This window comes from Mus caroli, chromosome 17 (genome assembly GCF_900094665.2).
Source record: "Mus caroli chromosome 17, CAROLI_EIJ_v1.1, whole genome shotgun sequence".
Taxonomy (NCBI): domain Eukaryota; kingdom Metazoa; phylum Chordata; class Mammalia; order Rodentia; family Muridae; genus Mus; species Mus caroli.
This window is the reverse complement of record NC_034586.1, coordinates 40767881-40788637: the sequence shown is the minus strand read 5'-3', so window position 1 is coordinate 40788637 and position 20757 is coordinate 40767881. Positions and strand designations below refer to the sequence as shown.

General features: G+C 43.5%; 1 long non-coding RNA gene across 1 annotated transcript in view; it reads left to right on the top strand.

The window, feature by feature from the left end:
• Positions 1–1369: 1369 nt before the first annotated feature.
• The window catches only part of LOC115029745, a 26247-nt gene continuing 6859 nt past the window's right edge, over positions 1370–20757 (top strand). The window contains exons 1-4 of the long non-coding RNA XR_003835304.1: positions 1370–1451; positions 4118–4265; positions 13611–13696; positions 16679–16803. This is a non-coding gene — a long non-coding RNA (uncharacterized LOC115029745). The remainder of the gene's footprint in view (positions 1452–4117; positions 4266–13610; positions 13697–16678; positions 16804–20757) is intronic.

The following is a 20757-nucleotide window of genomic DNA, read 5'->3' as shown; positions in this document are numbered from 1 at the left end:
AAGAGGGCCAAGGTATGGAAGGTCTGTGGTTCTGTGAGGAGGGTAGAGTGGAGCCAGTTAAAGTTGCTGACAGAAATGTGAGGCTTGGTTAGAAAAGGGGACTTTAATGCAGTACAAGTAGAGGACAGAGTGAGTGCACAAAGTGATGATAATTGTTCAAGAGATCAGTGCCACTGACAACAAGGCTCGAGCTCAGCACGGGCCATTAAGAAAGGTGCCCACCTGCTGAAGGCTACCTTATGAAAGTGCAAACTCATTTGAAGGGAGAGAGCCTAAACTGAGAATGACATTGAAGGGGTCTCTTGGTCAAGAACAACCACTAGGGATGGAGTAGGGGGTGGGGTGTGGAAGGTGGGTGTGGGTGTGTCCCAGATTCAGTAACAAAGGCACAAAAAAAGGAAGCTGTCACAGATTGGGTCCAAGTTTGGCATGCAAGATTGGGAGCATGCCAAGCAGGCAAATAACTTGGCATCCGTAGAGAGGATCTCTTATGCAATGTATAGAAGCATCACCTGCTCCCCTCCCCCCCCAAAACCCCACTGCTGGCCTATTAGCTTAGGCGGGGTACGGAGGTGGAAGTTCTGGTACAGAGAGAGGATTTCTGGGATAGAATCAATCATGGAAGGGATTCACCATAAACTCTGAGGAAGACGGTCACATGAAACTAAGGAAGTGGTAACTGGCCACATAGCATGACAAAGAAAAGAATAAATGGGATAACTAAGTTATGAGTTAGTGGAAATGAGCCTACTTCATTGGCCTTGTCACTTATTCATATATTAAAAGTCTCAGGGTTGTTATTTTGAGGAACTTGGGCATGGGTGGAAAAGCCTACGGTTACAGCCATCATTGTTCACGTAATGCTTGCTTTGAAGGGATAGGAATGAGGGTGTCCTAGAGTCTTGTACAAAGCTTCTTAAAAGCCCCAGAGCCCAGGAAATTTGTAGGCAGGTTGGATTCTCTAAAAGGAGCTCCCAAGAGGCCGTTGTATGAACTTGTGAAGATGAAGTCAAAGTGGCAAGGAGTTCCTAAGATACTGGAAATGTTCATCATATTCCAAAGAAACCTGGAGGCAGCAAATGGAGTCAGTGTCAAGAGAGGCGACATGCATCTATGACACCACAGGCTGGTGAGTGCAGCTGTTCAAGACCAATGGATCCCCAGATGGTGCCACCATACCCCAACACACACACACACACACACACACACACACACACCCCATACTGCATGCAGAGTGGCAGGATTTAGCATCTGCCCTGCTGGTCTTGCTTAGGTCCAATCTGTCCTCTGCATGTTTGTTCTGTGACATTGCGTATCTGTATTTGTATCATGTAGTTAGATTTGCAGTCTACCAATTCACAGTCCAAAGTTTGCCTTCAGCCTCTGAAGAGACTTTGGCCATTTGAACGATGTTAGAACTGTTGCAACTTCGGGAAGTTCTTAGAAATGAAGTAAGTATATTTTGGATTATAAAATGTCCACGAAGCTCTGAGAAACATAGGTTAAAGTGGAATGGTTTAGATTTGTTTATGTTCAGTTGATGTTTATATTTAGATTTCATGAACTGAATTGGAACTGTTGATTTTAATGATAAACTTGATGGAATGGAGAAACACCTAGGATATTAGGGATGTGCGTATCTTTGCAAATGTTTGTGAGGGTCTTTTCCAAGAGGAATGGCGTGGAAAACCCATCATGAATGTGAGTGATACTACGGATTTCTCCTGTCTCTGCTCCTATTCCACAGAAATACAAGTATCCTCGTCGTGCTCAGGCTGCAGTCCACTCTGAGAGACAGACAACGTCCCCTGAAGGATTTTACAGAATAAATCATTCCTCCTATAAGTTGATCTTTGCCAATTATTTGGTCACCAAAAAAAAAAAAATAGAGAAAAATAACTAATAATGTCATGTTAGGTACCAGGAAGCCAGCCCCAGATATTTCTATAACATTTCATCACATTGCTGGGCTAGCTGTTGCTTCCAGAATGCAACCATATTCACAGCTACAGATAAAATAATCTCACTGTGAACGGTCGTCTGGGAACACCCTTGTTGAAACACACTTGTCTAATTCTTGACGAGCAAAGTTAGGAGTAACTTCCTTCAGGAAATCCCACACTCCCTCAACCCTGCCTGTTCATATGGCTCTTGTCTATGCTCCCACAATGGCCTCCATACTTCGGTCATTGTTCTGACACTAGAATTGTTGGTTGATGTACCAGATAGCCAAGATAAAGCCCAATACGTCTTTTATCCTTCGGTGGTTTGAATGAAAAATCTCCCCTATAGGATCACGTAGTTCTCCACCTGTTCTCCAGTTGGTGAAGCTCTTCGAGGAGGTGCTGGGAGTGTTAGGGGGTGGAGCCTCCATGGAGGAAGTACATTATTGCAGGTAGACTGTGAGGGTTGTACTACTCCACTGCCTGTTCTCTCTTTCACTGCTTCCAGTGTGTGGATGAAAATGTGACCAGCCAGCTTTCTGCTCCTATTACCATGCTTTCCCTGCCCATTGCTATGCCTGCCACACATCCCTGCTGCAATGGAACCAAATAAGCCATTTTCCCTCGAAGTTGATTTTGGTCATGATATTTTATTACAGCAACATAAAAATAATTAATATAAAGTTTACTGAATGGGTGAAAGATCTCCTATCAGTTACCTTATGGGAGCCACAACTGTGTTGTCTTTCAAGGACAAGAACCTTGTGTTTGCTTCATAGTACTGGGGTTGGCACATGTAGACTTGCTCAATGTTTTTATCTTACTATCCCTTAGTCTTTGAGGAGGAAACTTCATCAAGTTAAATACAGCTTAGGTATGAGTGGTTTGCCACATCTGGGAATGAAGTATTTACTACAGCTTTCTAGTAAATCATTTTATTTTTAGTGGAATTATCTGAAGTGTGTCTGGGATATGGGATTGATTTGTCTGATGAAATAGATTCAGGAACGGACAGCCTGTGTTTGGCTCATAATCACCAGGAGAGTTCAGTCTGTGTCAGGAACAATAGGAGGTAAGATTGTTATACCATGTGCACCATGAGAAAGGGAAGAGGATACACCAGTGGGCTTGTGAAACAGCAAAATCTTTTACTAGTCACACCACATGAGTGTGGCCTCTAATAGATCAGGGCCACCAGATAAGGACTCAGCACACCACATAAGTGTGGTCTCTAATAGATCAGGGCCACCAGATAAGGACCCAGGAGTGCTGTGTATTCTGGCAACCCCGAGTAGAGGCTGAAGATGGCTTATAAGCATAAAATCCACAAGCATCTGAGCCTAGTTACAGTTATAATATTTGCCAGTCAGAAACTCAGGGACTAGGGACTTTCCCAAGTGTTCTACCTTTTTCAACTGTCATTAAATCTAAGTGCTTTGCCCAAACAAGCCAGTTAATTTGTTCTTTCTGTTGTTAGGAACAGGCATTATATTTTGAGTAGCTCTTGTTACATAGAAAGGGAGTTGGTCAGCATAGGTAAAATGGAGTCTGAAGTCAAAAGGGTAGCACTTAAGACAACGTCCTTTGCCTGTCACCAACAAGATTATAAAGTTGTGGAATAGTCAGCCTCGTAGTCAGTCAGGCTAGGAAAGTTGTGTTTTGTACCTGCAGTCAAAATGGAATCATAGAAAATTGTTGAGAAATAAAAAGAATTCATATGAGTCTATACTGTCTATAAACAGTGACTGTAAATAAAATAGTTTATTTTTATGTGCTGACTTTTGTCTTGTTTTAATTAATAAATAATCATAGCTATCAAAGCTTTTAGTGATTTTAGTTTTACTAAAAGTTAAATATATGAAATTAGTTTTAGGAAAAGAATACCACATAAGAAAAAGAAGTGAGGAGAAAACTGGCATGGTGCCACATACCAATAGGCTAAGCACAGAGGATGAGACAAGAAGACAGCTAACTTCAGGCTAGCCTGGGCAACACAGAGAGACTTTGTCTCAAAGCAAGCTTTGTTAGTATCTCCAGAAAAAAAAAAAAGGGCAGAGAATGAATGGAATATAATCAAAGACCAAATCAACCTTACTGCTTAAAACATGTCCCAAACTCAACTCACCCATCCTGTGGCTTGTCCATGTTTATAGTTTTTTTTTTTTCTTTCACAGACAGCCTCTGTTCAGTGTAAACACACCAGTGATCAAACGGACCCCGTTAAGATGCAAACACAGAGGAAGCCCAGTTCCGCAGCCGAGAGTCTAAAGAGGCAGTCGGAAGATTTAACAGTCTAGAATAGCATTTTTTATTGGAACACAGGTATGGATTTCATCCATCTGGAGACCATTCAAGCATAGACCATTAGCCTGCGGTGCCTTGAAGCAGAAAGAAACTATAAAACTTTATCATAATAGTTCTTGAGAAAGTAGCAGAAGAGTATCTTGGGGGCTGTCAGGGATATAATTCTAGAAAATGGAGGTGAAATTGAAATAAAACGTAAGACAAAAGAAGTTGCCAGATGAGATGCTCGACCCTGGCTCTTCCCAGCTCTGCCTCTTCCCTACTGCATCCTCACTGCCACCGGTGGCATCTTAGAATGCTTCATCTTTATGTGTGCCTCATTTTTAAATCACACTAGCCTAACTAGGCCAAAATAACGGAGAGAAGTTATATGAAGGAACCCCATGGAACCGAGAATGATCATCTTGGCTTACTGTTTTTGTGGAGCACAAAAAGAATAGAGTTTAAAGGGATGGGGTGTGGGATGCCTGAGTGGATGGGAGGACTTGCTGCTCAGGTGTGAGGATCTAAGTTCAAATACCCAGCATCCAAGTTAAAAAAAAATCCAGGTGTAGTCATTCAAGCCTGTACCCCTGGTGTTGTGGCCAGAGACAAGAGGACCCCTAGAGCTTACTGTCTGCCTAGGTCAAAGGAATGAGGTAGAGATTTACAGAACACGAAACCTGACTTCCTCCTCCTTTCTTTGCATGGAAGTGTGTGCTTTTACACACACAGAAACACACACACACACACACACACACACACACACACACGCACAGCCCATTCCTGTTATTCTCCCTCCCTACCTACCCACCTCTCATTTCTTTTCCCAATCCTGAAAGCCTTTCTTCTTCTTTACAAATATCTTCCCATAGTCGTTACATTTTAAATTTATCTTTTTTTTTTTTGTCCCACAGGGTTTAACTAGGCCTTCTGTGTGACGATGGCTCTGGAATTAGCCATTGGATAAGAATTGGATTTTTCCTTTCTTTAATCTCTTTGTGTTTACTACGAATTCAACCAATTCATTCCCATCCTTTCTAACTTCATCCTGACTTTTTTTTTCTTTTCCCTCTTTCAGGACTTCTTTGAATCCTTTGAACATGTTTATAGTTGTTCTTTTGAATTTTACATTTTGAATTTAATCTAAGTTATTATCTGTGGGACCACGACTACAGGATTGGTGACGTGTCTGGGACATGCTGTCTTGGTTTTGCATGGCATCCATCCTGTGATCATTATAGTTGAAGATGCCTTTAGAGGTCGATAAATGTCCACTGAGGGCAACAATTGGCCCCAGACTGAGACCCAGCATTCAGGTTGCTGCCCTTCCTCGTTCTGGTGCTTCCTTCTCTAGGAGTTTCCTTCCTACCGTTCTGTGTGTTTCCTTAGCATTTGACACTGCTGTTGTCACGTAATTGCTAAGTTCTTATTTAAGTCTATGCAGTAGCTAAGTTGTTTTCATTTTATCGTTTTTATTCTTTTGTTTAATTAATTAATTATTTTTTTTCACTTTACATCTTTATCACAGCCTCCCTTCCTCCAGGTACCCTCTGCACATGGCCCTCCCCCCCCCCCCCCTCCCCCCCCCCCCCATTCCCCTTCCCCATCTCCTCTGAGAAGGCAGAGTATCAACCCAGCCTGGCACACCAAGTCACTGCAGGCCTAGATGCACCCTCTCCCGCTGAGGCCAAACAAGGCAGCCTAGTTAGGGGAATGGGAACCCCAGGCAGGCAACAGACTAAGGCAGCCCCAGCTCCAGTTGGTGGGGACCTGCAAGAAGACCAAGCTGCACATCTGCCACATATGTGTGTGTGGGGAGCTGGGGGCTAGGTCCAGTCCCTGCTTGTTGGTGGTTGGTGGTTGAGCTAAGATTTTACATGAGTACTGAGGTATGTGTGTGAATGTTTGCCTGCATGTATATAAATATACCATATGTGTGCCTGGTATCTGTCAAGTCCAGAAGAGGGCATCCAATCCCCTAGAACTGGAGTTGTAGAGAGTTGTGAGCCACCCTGTGGGTGCTGGGACCTGATTCAGATACTCTGCAAATGTTTTTAACCAAGGAGCCATTCCCCTAGCCTGTGTGTTTTCTTTTTCTTTCTTTTAAAAATGTACTTTACTTTTGAAGGTGTGTGTATGTGTTTGCATGGGTACCTGCTGTATGTGTTCCTGTGTGTTCACATGCAGACACCAGAGGCTGATGTCAAATGTCTTCTTCTAGGATTCTCCCCATTACTTTCTGAGACAAACAGCTACACTAGCTGGCCAGAAAGCCCCAGGGCTCCCCCCCACACACAACGCTTCCTAGTGCTAGAATTAGAGACACATGCTACATTACCCTTATGTGGTATGAGAGATCTAAACTTAGGTCTACACACTGAGTCATGCTCCTAGTTCCTAGGTTGGACATAGTTTGAGAGTGTCGGCCAAGGTTGCATGTGTTGGAATTTTGGTCCTCCGGGTGACAATATTAAGCAGTGGTTTCCCTTTCAAGGTAGAACTCTGTCAGTGAGAGGTTATCTACATCCTTAGGAAGGGTCAATGTAGTTCACTCTAGTTGCAAGGTCCTGCCTCACCCGCAACCACTCCCTCTCACAGACGCCATGCCACCTCATAATGCCACCTGCCATTGACTTAGACAACCTGGACCTTCACCAGAGCCAGTGTCAAGTGCTATGGACTTCCCATAGCTGAAACTCTGAACCAGATAAACCTGTCTAGTAGGCCTCAAGTTTTAGCAACAGGAAACACAGCACATTTACTTTGTAATCTGTATAAGAGACCTGTGCGGTAGGTTCTGTCATTACCTTTTATATGAATGGCAAAGATAGATTTAGCAAGGTCAACATCTTGCCAAGCCACAGAGCTGAGAGCCATGAAGCCTCTGCCTACACGTGGGTCTATTGCTTTCCAGTGTGCCTGTTCTGAGCCATCTGTTGTCTAGCAATGTTAGCCTCTGGCTATAATCTTGCCTCCTCCGCTTGTCTACAGATTTTCAGAGGGCAGAGACCAAAGTGTCTTTAACACCCACCATGACCTGGAACGAGGCATATGCTCAGCTCAGTATTTCTTGAGCAAGGGAAGTAGGTTAAACCCTAGTGGAAGGTCTTACAAGTCACACATAATTTCTCAATATGAGGGAGGACTGCTATCCCACATGCATGAAGCTGTGGCTAGGATCTGATTACAGAAAACTTTGCAGGGCCCATCTAGTAAAACACTCAACTTGCGAGCAGGAAGGTCTAAACTTTAATAAAGCTGGGCAAGGGATCACATGCTTGTAATCACAGTAATGGGGAAGCAGTGATCCCCAGAGCTTGCTGGTCAGCCAGCTTAGTCCGTGAAGTGATCGCCAGGGCAATAAGAGACCTTGCCTCAGAGTAAAATCAACAGTGCCAGAATAGCAATACCTGACCTCGTCACTCTGGCATCCACATGCATGCCCACACATGTGTATTGCACTTCCTCGCATGTGTGTGACTGCATGAACACATCACAAGTGTTTAGACAGAATGTATGCTGTATATCTTTCCATGAGTAGTCTTTCTTTTAGATTTACTTAAAATAAATTCAAGGAGAGAGAGAGAGAGAGAGAGAGAGAGAGAGAGAGAGAGAGAGAGAGAGAGAGAAAAATATCNAACAGACTAAGGCAGCCCCAGCTCCAGTTGGTGGGGACCTGCAAGAAGACCAAGCTGCACATCTGCCACATATGTGTGTGTGGGGAGCTGGGGGCTAGGTCCAGTCCCTGCTTGTTGGTGGTTGGTGGTTGAGCTAAGATTTTACATGAGTACTGAGGTATGTGTGTGAATGTTTGCCTGCATGTATATAAATATACCATATGTGTGCCTGGTATCTGTCAAGTCCAGAAGAGGGCATCCAATCCCCTAGAACTGGAGTTGTAGAGAGTTGTGAGCCACCCTGTGGGTGCTGGGACCTGATTCAGATACTCTGCAAATGTTTTTAACCAAGGAGCCATTCCCCTAGCCTGTGTGTTTTCTTTTTCTTTCTTTTAAAAATGTACTTTACTTTTGAAGGTGTGTGTATGTGTTTGCATGGGTACCTGCTGTATGTGTTCCTGTGTGTTCACATGCAGACACCAGAGGCTGATGTCAAATGTCTTCTTCTAGGATTCTCCCCATTACTTTCTGAGACAAACAGCTACACTAGCTGGCCAGAAAGCCCCAGGGCTCCCCCCCACACACAACGCTTCCTAGTGCTAGAATTAGAGACACATGCTACATTACCCTTATGTGGTATGAGAGATCTAAACTTAGGTCTACACACTGAGTCATGCTCCTAGTTCCTAGGTTGGACATAGTTTGAGAGTGTCGGCCAAGGTTGCATGTGTTGGAATTTTGGTCCTCCGGGTGACAATATTAAGCAGTGGTTTCCCTTTCAAGGTAGAACTCTGTCAGTGAGAGGTTATCTACATCCTTAGGAAGGGTCAATGTAGTTCACTCTAGTTGCAAGGTCCTGCCTCACCCGCAACCACTCCCTCTCACAGACGCCATGCCACCTCATAATGCCACCTGCCATTGACTTAGACAACCTGGACCTTCACCAGAGCCAGTGTCAAGTGCTATGGACTTCCCATAGCTGAAACTCTGAACCAGATAAACCTGTCTAGTAGGCCTCAAGTTTTAGCAACAGGAAACACAGCACATTTACTTTGTAATCTGTATAAGAGACCTGTGCGGTAGGTTCTGTCATTACCTTTTATATGAATGGCAAAGATAGATTTAGCAAGGTCAACATCTTGCCAAGCCACAGAGCTGAGAGCCATGAAGCCTCTGCCTACACGTGGGTCTATTGCTTTCCAGTGTGCCTGTTCTGAGCCATCTGTTGTCTAGCAATGTTAGCCTCTGGCTATAATCTTGCCTCCTCCGCTTGTCTACAGATTTTCAGAGGGCAGAGACCAAAGTGTCTTTAACACCCACCATGACCTGGAACGAGGCATATGCTCAGCTCAGTATTTCTTGAGCAAGGGAAGTAGGTTAAACCCTAGTGGAAGGTCTTACAAGTCACACATAATTTCTCAATATGAGGGAGGACTGCTATCCCACATGCATGAAGCTGTGGCTAGGATCTGATTACAGAAAACTTTGCAGGGCCCATCTAGTAAAACACTCAACTTGCGAGCAGGAAGGTCTAAACTTTAATAAAGCTGGGCAAGGGATCACATGCTTGTAATCACAGTAATGGGGAAGCAGTGATCCCCAGAGCTTGCTGGTCAGCCAGCTTAGTCCGTGAAGTGATCGCCAGGGCAATAAGAGACCTTGCCTCAGAGTAAAATCAACAGTGCCAGAATAGCAATACCTGACCTCGTCACTCTGGCATCCACATGCATGCCCACACATGTGTATTGCACTTCCTCGCATGTGTGTGACTGCATGAACACATCACAAGTGTTTAGACAGAATGTATGCTGTATATCTTTCCATGAGTAGTCTTTCTTTTAGATTTACTTAAAATAAATTCAAGGAGAGAGAGAGAGAGAGAGAGAGAGAGAGAGAGAGAGAGAGAGAGAGAGAGAGAAGTGAATGTGAGTCCATCACAATGATTGTTTAAATGAAAAATGTCTCTCTATAGACTCATCAATTCAGGCCAATGTCCACATGAGGCCAGCCGGTGGCACCCTTTGGGGAGGCTTAGGTAGTACAGCCTTTCTGGAGGAAGTGTGTCACTGGGGGTGGGATTTGAGATTAAATCCTCAGCCTACTTCCAGTTTCACTCTCTCTACTTTGTTCTTGTGTTTGCAGATGTGGGTTCTCAGCTTCCTGCTCCTGTCACCATATCTGCTGCTCACTGCCATGACTCTTACCATGATAGACTCTTAGCCCTCTGGTCCTGCAAGCCAAAATCAACTCTTTCTTCTATAACTTGTCTTTGGTCATGGTGTTTTATTACTGCACCAGGAGAGGGACGAATAAAATCAGACTATATATTCTTTCTCAACATGAAAAGCATACAGGCCTCTGTAATTACATCTCATACACCCCCAAATTATGTTCAGAAAATTCACTGCCTCCAGGATGACCTCTTACAGGTAAATACTGCATGATGAAATGCATCATGGAGGAGATCTAATTTTCTGTCGCTCAGAAGTGAACTCTTACCAGGGGCAATCAATGTCTGATCCCTGAAGATCCCTGCAGAACAAGGTCCTAGCTAGGCTTTCAGGGTAGTCCTGTCACCCAATGCAACTCCCTCATGCTCCTGTCTAAGACCTGACTCCTGAGACTCTTCAGTGTGTGTGACAGCACATGAGAGTGCTGGTTTGTTTTTGCCATCTTGACACAAACCTAGACATATCTAGGAAGAGAGACTCCTAACTGAAAAAAAAAATGCCTCCAAAAGTTTCTCCTGTAGGCAAGTCTTTTGTGTATTGTCTTGATTGATATGAGAAGACCCAGTTCACTGTGGGCGGTGCCAATCCTGGGCTGGTGGTCCTGGGTGGTATAAGAAAGCAGTCTGAGCAAGCAATGGGGAGGAAGCCAGTAAGAAGCATTCTTCCATGGCCTTTGCTTCAGTTCCTGCCTCCAGGCTCTTGCCTTGGGTTCTTGCCCTGACTTCCCTTGGTGACAGACAACAAGCTGTAAGCTGAAACAAATCGTTTCCTCCTCAAGTTGCTTGTGGTTGTGATGTTTTCTCACAGCAATGGAAACCTGACCACATATTAAGTGCTGTCTGGAGTTCTGCTGCTTCCTGGTAAATCTCACTGGGTGACTCTCAGATAATTGAGTTAGCATTTTCTGATCTGTTAACTTCTAGAATCCAGCCGAGCATGGTGGTGCACGCCTTTAATCCCAGTTTTCTGGAGGCAGAGGCAGGTGGATTTCTGAGTTTGAGGCCAGCCTGGTCTATAAAGTGAGTTCCAGGACAGCCAGAGCTATACAGAGAAACCCTGTATCAACCCCCCCCCACACAAAAACTATTAAAAAAAACTTCTAGAATCCATTGGCCTTTCCTTGTTCCTCTCCCAGCATCAGTGCATCAGTGTGAGCTATGATAGAGAGTTCTGTATCCGTACTCTGACCAGAAACTGCAAGAATACAGGCATCGGAATGTCAAGGTGTTGAGTAGGAAGACCTAGGATTGAGAAAAGATAGAAAAGATAAAAAGGAAGATAAAAACAATAGCTGGGACCAGGAGGTCTTCCATAAACTGATGATTTATGCCAAGCAAGATTATTAAGAAGTGTAACATCCTATATACTATTTGCAGAGGGAAAGTAACCAAGGTCAGTAGAGAGTGAAGTCCGACAATGCCCTCAAAGAGAATGCAGGATACCTCAGACACAGCTGCTTTAGAAACACAGCCCACGGTCAGAGTCAAGTCCCCAGAAAACACAACACTTGACGCCTTCTCTCCTTCCAGGCACTGACTTCATTCTCAGATCAGGATGGCCAAACCTGCACCTGGCCAAGGACACAGAGCTACAGTTCCCTTTGTCTTTTCATCAGGGCCTCTGGGAAAACCGGGGTCAATCTAGCCCCCCACAATGCTCAAATATTTTTTCCCTGTATTAGTAGACTTTCTTATCTCTTCTTGCAGGAGTGGGTATTTAGTCCTGGGTAAAATGTCTTCCCACTGGGACCATCACAGAGTTCTGCATTCCTTTGGGGGTGGGTTCTATGTTTGTATTTGTGACCCTACCTGCTAACACTATCATCCTGCAAGGGGGATTGTTGGGAACACTAACATAAGGAAAATTATGCTGTGTTCTTTCCTATCCATAACCCTCATTAGTCCCAAGAGTGATATAAATGTAGCCTTAAGGCCGTTAAGTGTTTGAGGGGAGCATGAAGGATGTCCAGCCTCTGCAGCTGCCGAGTAATTTATACGCCATAAGTGCATATGCTTGTCTTTTGTGTTTGTATAGTCCCCCAGTGTCTTTATCATTAACATGATGCTTTGGTTTGGACAAGGTGAATTCCCATGCTTTGGTGCAGTTGGCCATTTCCTCTTTCTTGGTTTGCATTATGAAGAGCAGAGGCCCTCCAGCATCTTCAGGATGCAGGTTCTGTCACTTCTGCTTGTGTCCATGGCAATGGTTCAGCCATCATTCTATTTGAGAATGATGAGCTGGGGGAGTCTGTCTCTGAAAAGCAGTGAGAGTGTTCTGTTGCTGATGGGATTGTGAAAGTTGGTTTCCCAACTTCATCCCTACTTCTGTTCTTCAACAGAACTTCACACATCCCCTGTATCAACTCTCAATTCTTTTGAATCTTATGGGAATTCTCTCCACTGTGGTTCCAAGGTGATCAGGAGAATGGTTTTGCTTCTCTGGCTGATATTGCTAGAAGGTATTTATAGTCACCCACAGTAGCAAGCCAGCTGGTTATCTTGACTGAAACAGAATCACCCCTCCTCCAGTAAGGTGTCTCCAAGAGATATTGTGAAGGTCCTCAAATGGGAGTTGGAGAGTCATGTTTCTCCAGTTACCACAAGACCTGAACAAGTTTCTTTTTCATTTGCCTCATTTTCCACAGGAATGTATGTTGTGCTTGCAGACAGGAACCTAGCATGGCTATCCTCTAGGAGGCTCTACCAGCAGCTGACTGAGACAGATGCAGATACTTAAAGCCAACCATTGGGCTGAGGTCAGGGGCCACTATGGAAGAGTTAGGGCAAAAATTGAAGAAGCTGGAGGAGATTACAACCCTATAGGAAGACCAACAGGGTCAACTAACTCGGAATTCTGGGAGGTCCCAAAGACTAAGCCACCAACCAAAGAGCATACAAGGGCTGGTCTGAGGCCCCCAGCACATATGTAGCAGAGAACTGCCTTCTCTAGTCTGAGTGAGAGAGGATGCACCTAACCCTGTAGAGACTTGGTGCTCCAGGGAAGGGGTATACCCTGGGGGTATACTTCACCCTTTTAGAGGTGAAGTGAAGGAGGGATGGGGTGAAGAACTCTTTTGGAGTGGGGACTGGGAGTGAAGCAACATTGGGATGTAATTAAAATAAATAAATAAAAATGTGTTGCAAGATCAGAGGGTAACCCCTGGCTTTGTGTTTTCCAATCCTCCATGAGAAGTTCTCCAAGGAAGTCTGGGAATAAAGCCATGCTTTGTTAGTGTTTTTCAGTGTGTGTGTGTGTGTGTGTGTTATATGTCAAAGGATGATGTCATGTGCATTCCTCAACTCATTTATTTAGAGACTCTTACTGAACTTGGAGCTCACCAGTTCCACTGAGTTAGCTAGTCATGTCCCAGCAATTTCCTCTCAGCTTCCCCCACTCTGCCACATCTGCAAAACATTTCCCATATGTTCTCTGGGTATGTGGACTCTGCTCCTCACACTTGTTAGGCAGGTGCTTTGTCCAGTGTGCATCTCCTGGCCACCACCCTGGTGGGGTTTGTGGTTGTTTTTCTGCAGCTTCTGATCTAACAGTCTGCCATGAAATCAATTCAGCCTGAGGAACTTTGGACCTGTGACTTTTCTAGATGGAAATTTACACAAAGGTAAGCCTGGGATTCCAAAGTCCAAGCTAGCTACCATTTCATTTGATGTCCCAATTCTGACACTATTTTTCAATGTGGGGAATCACAATTCATTGGTAGTTAAATCTTATGTAATGACTGTCAACTACGCTTTTAAAAAGAAGATTTATTTATTTATTTGTGTGTGCATATGTATATGTGTGTGAGTGACATGTTTGTGAGTGACATGGAGGCCAGAAGAAGAAATCTGATGTCCTAAAATTGGAATTATGGTTGGTTGTGAGCCCACTGTATATTGGTACTGGGAACCGAACTCAGATCCGCAGGAACAGAAAGCACCCTTAATCTCTGAGCTATCTTGAATCAGAATAGAAATGAGCAGAGTACACCAAATGTAGCAAGGGCAGATGCTTTTGGGAAAAAAGTCTCCATCCAGGACCTGCATGTAAACCAAAGGCCTATATAGATACTTGAGTGTTGATTCTCAAGTCAAGTGTATTTCTAGCTGTGGACTTTGGTATAAAGAACTTGCAGAAGATCTGATTAGTCTAGCAGTCCTACTGTGCAATCTATAGTTTCTTTGGGACATAGTTTTGATATATTGTAGGTAACTGAAAATGAGGAATGTGCCTAACCTTTGCTCCAGAAACAGAGGAATGGAGAATTTAAATATATTTTTAGAAGAGTTTGCTTGTTTGTTTGATTGTTTCATTGTTTATGTATACACATGTGTATGGGGGTGGGGCAAGGTGCCCACATAGACCTGAAGAGGGCATAGAATCAATGAAGCTGGAGTTACAGGCAGTTCTGAGCCTCCTGGTGTGGGTGCTGGGAACAGAACTGAACACCAGGCCTCTGCAAGGGCAGTGAATGCTCTTATCTGCTGGTCCATCTGTCCAGTCCTTAAACATACTTTTGAGACAATGAAGAAAGTAGACTGTGGAAGCCACTGTAAAGTCAATTATTTTTCTTGCTATAAATTTGTATGGTATATATTTATTGCACATGGTGCAGTGTTACATGAGATATGGTAATAAACTTACACTGTATGTTGGGCATGATCCTCTACTCTCCTCAATCCCTCACTCCAAATACTCCTCTGTCACTCTAGGCAGTTTCACTTCTTTTATGCCACACCACCACCACCATCATCCTTCTGTTGTTGGACACCTGGGTTGGCTCTGTCACTTAACTATTATGAATGGTGCTATAGTCTCTGTGATGTGCTGGAGTCCCTTGAATGAGTCCTTTGACTGAATACCCAAGAGTGAGACGACTGCGTCATGTGGTAGAATCTATTTCTTTTAGACACACTACAGTTATTTCCACACCAGCCGACTAGCTCATATCCCCATTGTTAGTGTATAAAGATTCCCATTTGTACTTAACCTCACCAGCATTAGCTGTTTGTCTTCTTGGTGACTGTCATTGTCCTGTCTGAATAGGAAGGCTAATGCTCCATTTAAGTAAACTGTCCAGACAAACACATTTGCAGGACTCAACACAATCAACTTTGCCATTGGTTGATTTCCTGGACATAAACTTTCTGGAAAAGTCACCTTGACTCCCAGAGTTAAGCATTTGTAGGATTTCTAGATCTAAGTTCTTTAGATTTAAGTTAATTTCCTACTCTGTGATGTTGTTTTCTTAGTCACAAAGTAAGCACACAGTATCAGGTACTAGTTGTTTTTGTTGTTGTTGTTATTGTTTTAGAAATGGGTGCTGGCAAAATGTGAAAGAACAAGAAGGCTTACAATAGGGATTAAAGTGTCGGATTTTACTAGGACTTGGCATTTTCCCAATGAATAATAAAGTAGAGATTTGATAAAAAAAATTTAGACGGGCCAGAGAGATTTCTTAGTAGTTAAGAAAACTTGCTATCCTCCTAGAGCACCAGGTTCAGTTCCGAGTACCCATGTGGGAACCAATCATTTGTAGGTACAACTCTAGGGTATCTGGCATCCTTTTCTGACCTCTTTGGACACCGGATGTGCACATGTGCATACGCAGGCACAACTTTTATACACATAAAATAAAGCTTCCCTTATTTGATGAAATTAGCACCAGATGAAAAGTTGGCTTCTTTTTACAACCATCATTTCTATGGGGGCATTAAGAGATAAGTCAGCCTTCATTCTGAAATGTTGGTTATCAAAGGTATTCAGTTACTGTGGGTACATAAACACTGGTTTCCACCCAAGTGGAATGTCATGGTCCCAGTGGTTTTTGTTTAAAGGAGCAGGTGTCTAGGAATTCTAAACCTTGCTGGTCCTCATTCTGTGCTCTGATTTGCTGTTTTTTTCTTTATACTGTCTTCTCTAATTTTCTTTTATTCAACAGCTGCTTTAACCAGCAAAGCAACAGATACTAGCATCTTTCTTTTTTCTCTAAACTTCAAGAGACAGGTAAGGTGGCCAGCTTAATCGATATCTTCTTTTTCTTTTGCTAAGGTTGTCTCCCAGAATTCTTTCTGACTTAATGTTGGATGACTTTATAGAAACTGTGTAGCATGTTGAGAGAAAGCTTGGTGGAATTAGCTCACAGGATTGGGAAGCCAATGGGGATAGGATAGATCAAGATGCTGGTATTAAATTTGTGGCTCTGGGTAATTAGCTTTTTATTATATGCTTTAGGCTTCTCATTTGTAAACTAAAGATAATACTGTGCTATTTTAACATGATGTGTGTTTGTGTGTGTACGCTCTCATGAGCTCAGGCCTGCCTGAGAATGAATGTAAGAAGTGGAGAAAATAAGAATGAATGAGAAATACATTTTGCCTGGCATAATATTTGGAGCATCTCAAAAACTCAAACTAATACTGTTAATCCTGTTTTATATGAGAAGTGTGACCACAGTGTGGTTACTATAGCAAACTCCATTGTTATTTACATGCAAAGCCTACAGATACTACCAATACTACAAATACAATTTCTTTTAATTAAAGATGTTGATATTATGATTGACCAAGTAGCTGTAGTCTAATGAAAGCTTCCTCTGTCCTAGCCATGTCCCTGAAGAGCCACGTGATTCAGCAACACTGAGTTCATTGAATGACCTATTTTACCCAGATAATCAGAACTGAAGAGAAACAATTATGGAGCATTACAAAGAAGAACATAACGCAAAAGGTAAATGTCGTGAATCAGAAAATCCTTTGTGAGAATAAGTCCAGGTGTGACCTCTTTGCCCTTATCTATGGGGGCATTTTCTATAATATCTTAATTAGGTTTAAATTTTTAGTTGTATTCAATAACAAGTATTAAAACACAAATAATGCCATGTTCAAAGTAGCTCTAAAAATAAGATTATTATTTAAAGATACTTTATTTTCTTTATATTATGTCTATATGTGGACCAAGGGTACGTGCGCCTGAGTGCAGGGGGCGTCAGAGGCCAGGAGAGGGCATCAGGTCCTTTTGAGGTAGAGTGAGAGGTGTTTCTAAGCTGCCTGATGTGTGTACTGTGAACCAAGCTTTGGTCCTCTCTCAAAGCAGTCTGTGCTACTAACTGGTCAGTCATCTCTCCAGCCCCTAATGACATTGTTTTAAAATTTCATTTAAAATCAGTTAAGAACCTACAGTAGATAGGTCATGGGCCTAGGGGAAAACCTACTCTTTTCATTCTGCTAAATAAGCATAGCATTGATGTGACCCCTAGTGATATATTGATATATGCCCATAGAACTGTGTATTCCGTCATCACCAGAGAAGCTCCTTGCAGTAGATGGGAACTAACAGAGAGACCCACAACTGGACAATGTGAAGAGACTGAGAGACTTCAGAACACCCAGTCCTAAATGGGATGTCTTCATCAGACTCCTTCCCTCAGGGCTCAGGCATCTGTGTGAAAGAGGAGGCAGAAAGATTGTAAGAGCCACTGTTGATGGATGACTCTAAGGAAACAGTGTCTTCCAGATACAACAGGACAGATGCACATATGAACTCACAGAGGCTGTGGCAGCATGATGGGGCCTTGTGTGGGTTCATGCCACACAGAGTCCCAGCACTGAGCGGGGCAAGTGGACACGGGGTCCAACTCCTAACCAAGACTCCATTTGCAACTGATACTTGCTGGCAAAGGGAAAATGAGTTTTCTTCAGTGGAATGTCACTGCATATATCAACCACGCTCTGGGGATATCATTTTATAGCGTTTTGTTTTATGTAGGAAGGAAGGGAGGGAAAGAGAAAGAGAAGGAGAGAAAAAGAGAGAGGGAGGGAAATTAAGTGGGTAGGGACCTGAGAGGAATTGGGAGAGGAGAAATACAATAAAAAATAACCTATAAGTTTTTTTTTTAATTAAAAGTTCCTTTTAAAAAATTCAATCAAAGAGAGATAGCGCCACATTTAATTATGTCAGGAGCAGCACATGCCACCAAGCCACAGCTGTGAGCCTTTTTTCTATTCTTGCATTCTGGCTTGTCTACCTAAGCTTGGCTGACACAAGCTAGAGGCACCCTTGCTCCTCTTTTGTTGGGGAGTCAGTGCATCCTCATCCCTGGCACCTGTGGATGATACTATACCTGGGAAACATGTAAAGGCACTATCTTAGGCTGTGGACACTAGAGAGATGTACTCTGCAAAAGGGAGACAAAGAGAAACTTGGCTACAGAAGAGGAAGAGGTAGTATGGCCAGAGATATGGAACTGAAACTGATGTGGAGGGACACTAAGCAATGCTAGTGGCCACAGAAACCACAAGAGACAAAGAATGCCTTCCCCCACCCCCTAGGAACACTGGAGGAAGCCTGACCCTGGTGATGCCTTGCTATTGACCCCATGACACTGACTTTGGACCTCAGTCTGTTCCACTTGTGAAAAAATCAAGTCCTGGTGTTTTGCACCACTGTGATCATTGTTAGAGCTTGGAGCTAATACAGAGAATGAAAGTGAGATTTCTTTGCCTCCTTTAAAAGAGAGAAATCTCAGAAGTCCCATTGCCGCTCCCTACCTCGTACCTCCCAGTTTCCTGCCCAGATCCTATTTAAAAGCCTCTTGTTTCCTGGATGCTTAGAAATATGTGTCTGACATAAAGCTCTGCTAGCAAATAGAAACGATGTTGAGAAAAGGCACCTAACAGGGTCTGTCATAGTTAGTATAGGGGAACAGTTGGCATTGAAGCAAAATGCACCAGCTAAATGCCAAGGTCAAGCTGCTGCAGTGTGAGGGAATGGAGAGTTTACTACGGTCCTCGAGAAAACACTTTCATAAGCACCCAGTACTAGGCGTGCTTTCTTACCTCACAAGCCATTGTGTTCTATGTTCTGTGACAAAGCAGACACAAACACTGTCTATGTGATAGGCACCTCTCAGGGATGAGGTCTCACTTTCTCATGGCTTGGATGACCTATCAAGTCAGCAGGCATGCAAGTGAAATCTTCCGAAGAGGCTGGTGAACTTTCCTGGTTACTTTCAGCTAAAGATTCTGCCTTCCAGTTCTCCGTTCTGCCTTCTAAAATGCTGTCCACCACAAGGCGGATGTCTTCTCAGCGTCCACTTCTGTGTAACTTCAGACAGCTGACACTAAGCATGGAGGTGTGTGCCTATAGTTCCAGCTACTCAGGAGTCTGAGGTGGGAGGTTTGTTTATCCTAGGAGTTCAAGGCCACCCTGTGCAGTACAGCAAGATCCTGCATAAAAGGCAATGTAGGCTGAGTCGGTAAATATATACTGCAAAAGTGAGTTCCAACCCCAAGAAATCAGCCACAAACTGTCTGTCCTCTCAGAGCCCTTCCAGTAGCATGAGAGGCAGATACAGAATTCCTGAAAACTTATGGGCCAGGTGGCCTGTCACAAGTGATGGCAAAATAAGAGACCATGTCTGAAGGCAGAAGACAAGGATACATCCGTATACATGCTATGGAACACACACTTATATTCATGTGCAAATCACACAGCATACATATAATACACACACATGCACAGACACACACACACACACATTTTCAAAAATCCAACCTGCTGATTCATGGGCAGTCACTTATATATTTTCCTGGTGACTCTCCACCCACTGATTTTGGGACAGCCAGGACTCTTGCTTCTTGTCTTTAAGACTGAGTGCTGTGTTACTGCTCGCCTCGTTCTGAGTTCTGAGTTGAATTAAAGAGCTCTGAATGCCTTGTGGCAGGTTAGTCTCAGCAGCTAAGGATGAGGTCTTTGCCAAGAGACTCCTCTGCTGAGGGCATTTTCTGAAATTAAACAGTCTTCAGATGTGACGAGTTCACCATCTTCCCCAAGAGAATACATATTTTACTTTTTTCTTCATCAATTTAAAAAAATCTAGAAGGCTTTGGGTCGACCCACAGAGGATTGTATAGCACAAAGTCTTACCATCTGGAAAATTCCTGTCTTGCTGCTTTTCAGTAAGACTTCGTGTAAAGGGAAGCTACACAGCAAACACTAAGTGATGTGGCTCTGCCAAAACATAATTTGTTTATGTTGATGCACAGCTAGAGACAACTTTGAAATCTCTTACTTAAGGAATCGTTCTATTCCTACTAGGCTAGTGATTGTCTTGGCTAGTGGAGCTCTGTCGACTTGGCCATGTAGTGAGTCTCTTGAGCACAGTTGATGTTTTTCAGAGAGCAAGGGCTGTGGAAATTCGGGCTTTTAAGGGAAACTGACACTGTATCCTGGAGCTTAGAAGCCTTTAGTGTTTTAGCAGGCAATAGATAAGATTTTCAATCTGCATTCTGCTCATTTCTGGAATAGTTCAGTAGTTTTGGGCCTGAGTTAACTGCCAAAATCTCTGCAGAGAGGTATTTGCTGCTCTAGGGCTACTTATTTGTGGTCTAACCAGAACTCCAAAGCAGAAGCGCCAGGGTATTAAAGTCCCTTATCATGCATGCCAGGAGTTATGGGAGAGACTGGAAGGAGCCCTTCGTGAAGCACCAGCTGGTAGAGAGCAAATGGCTCCGACTAGGTCACTGTCTCAGTGTGCTTTCTGTTGCTCTGATTAAATACTATGACCAAAAGTAGCTTGGGTAATGTCTTAGTCAGGGTTTCTATTCCTGCACAAACATCATGACCAAGAAGCAAGTTGGGGAGGAAAGGGTTTATTCGGCTTACACTTCCATGCTGCTGTTC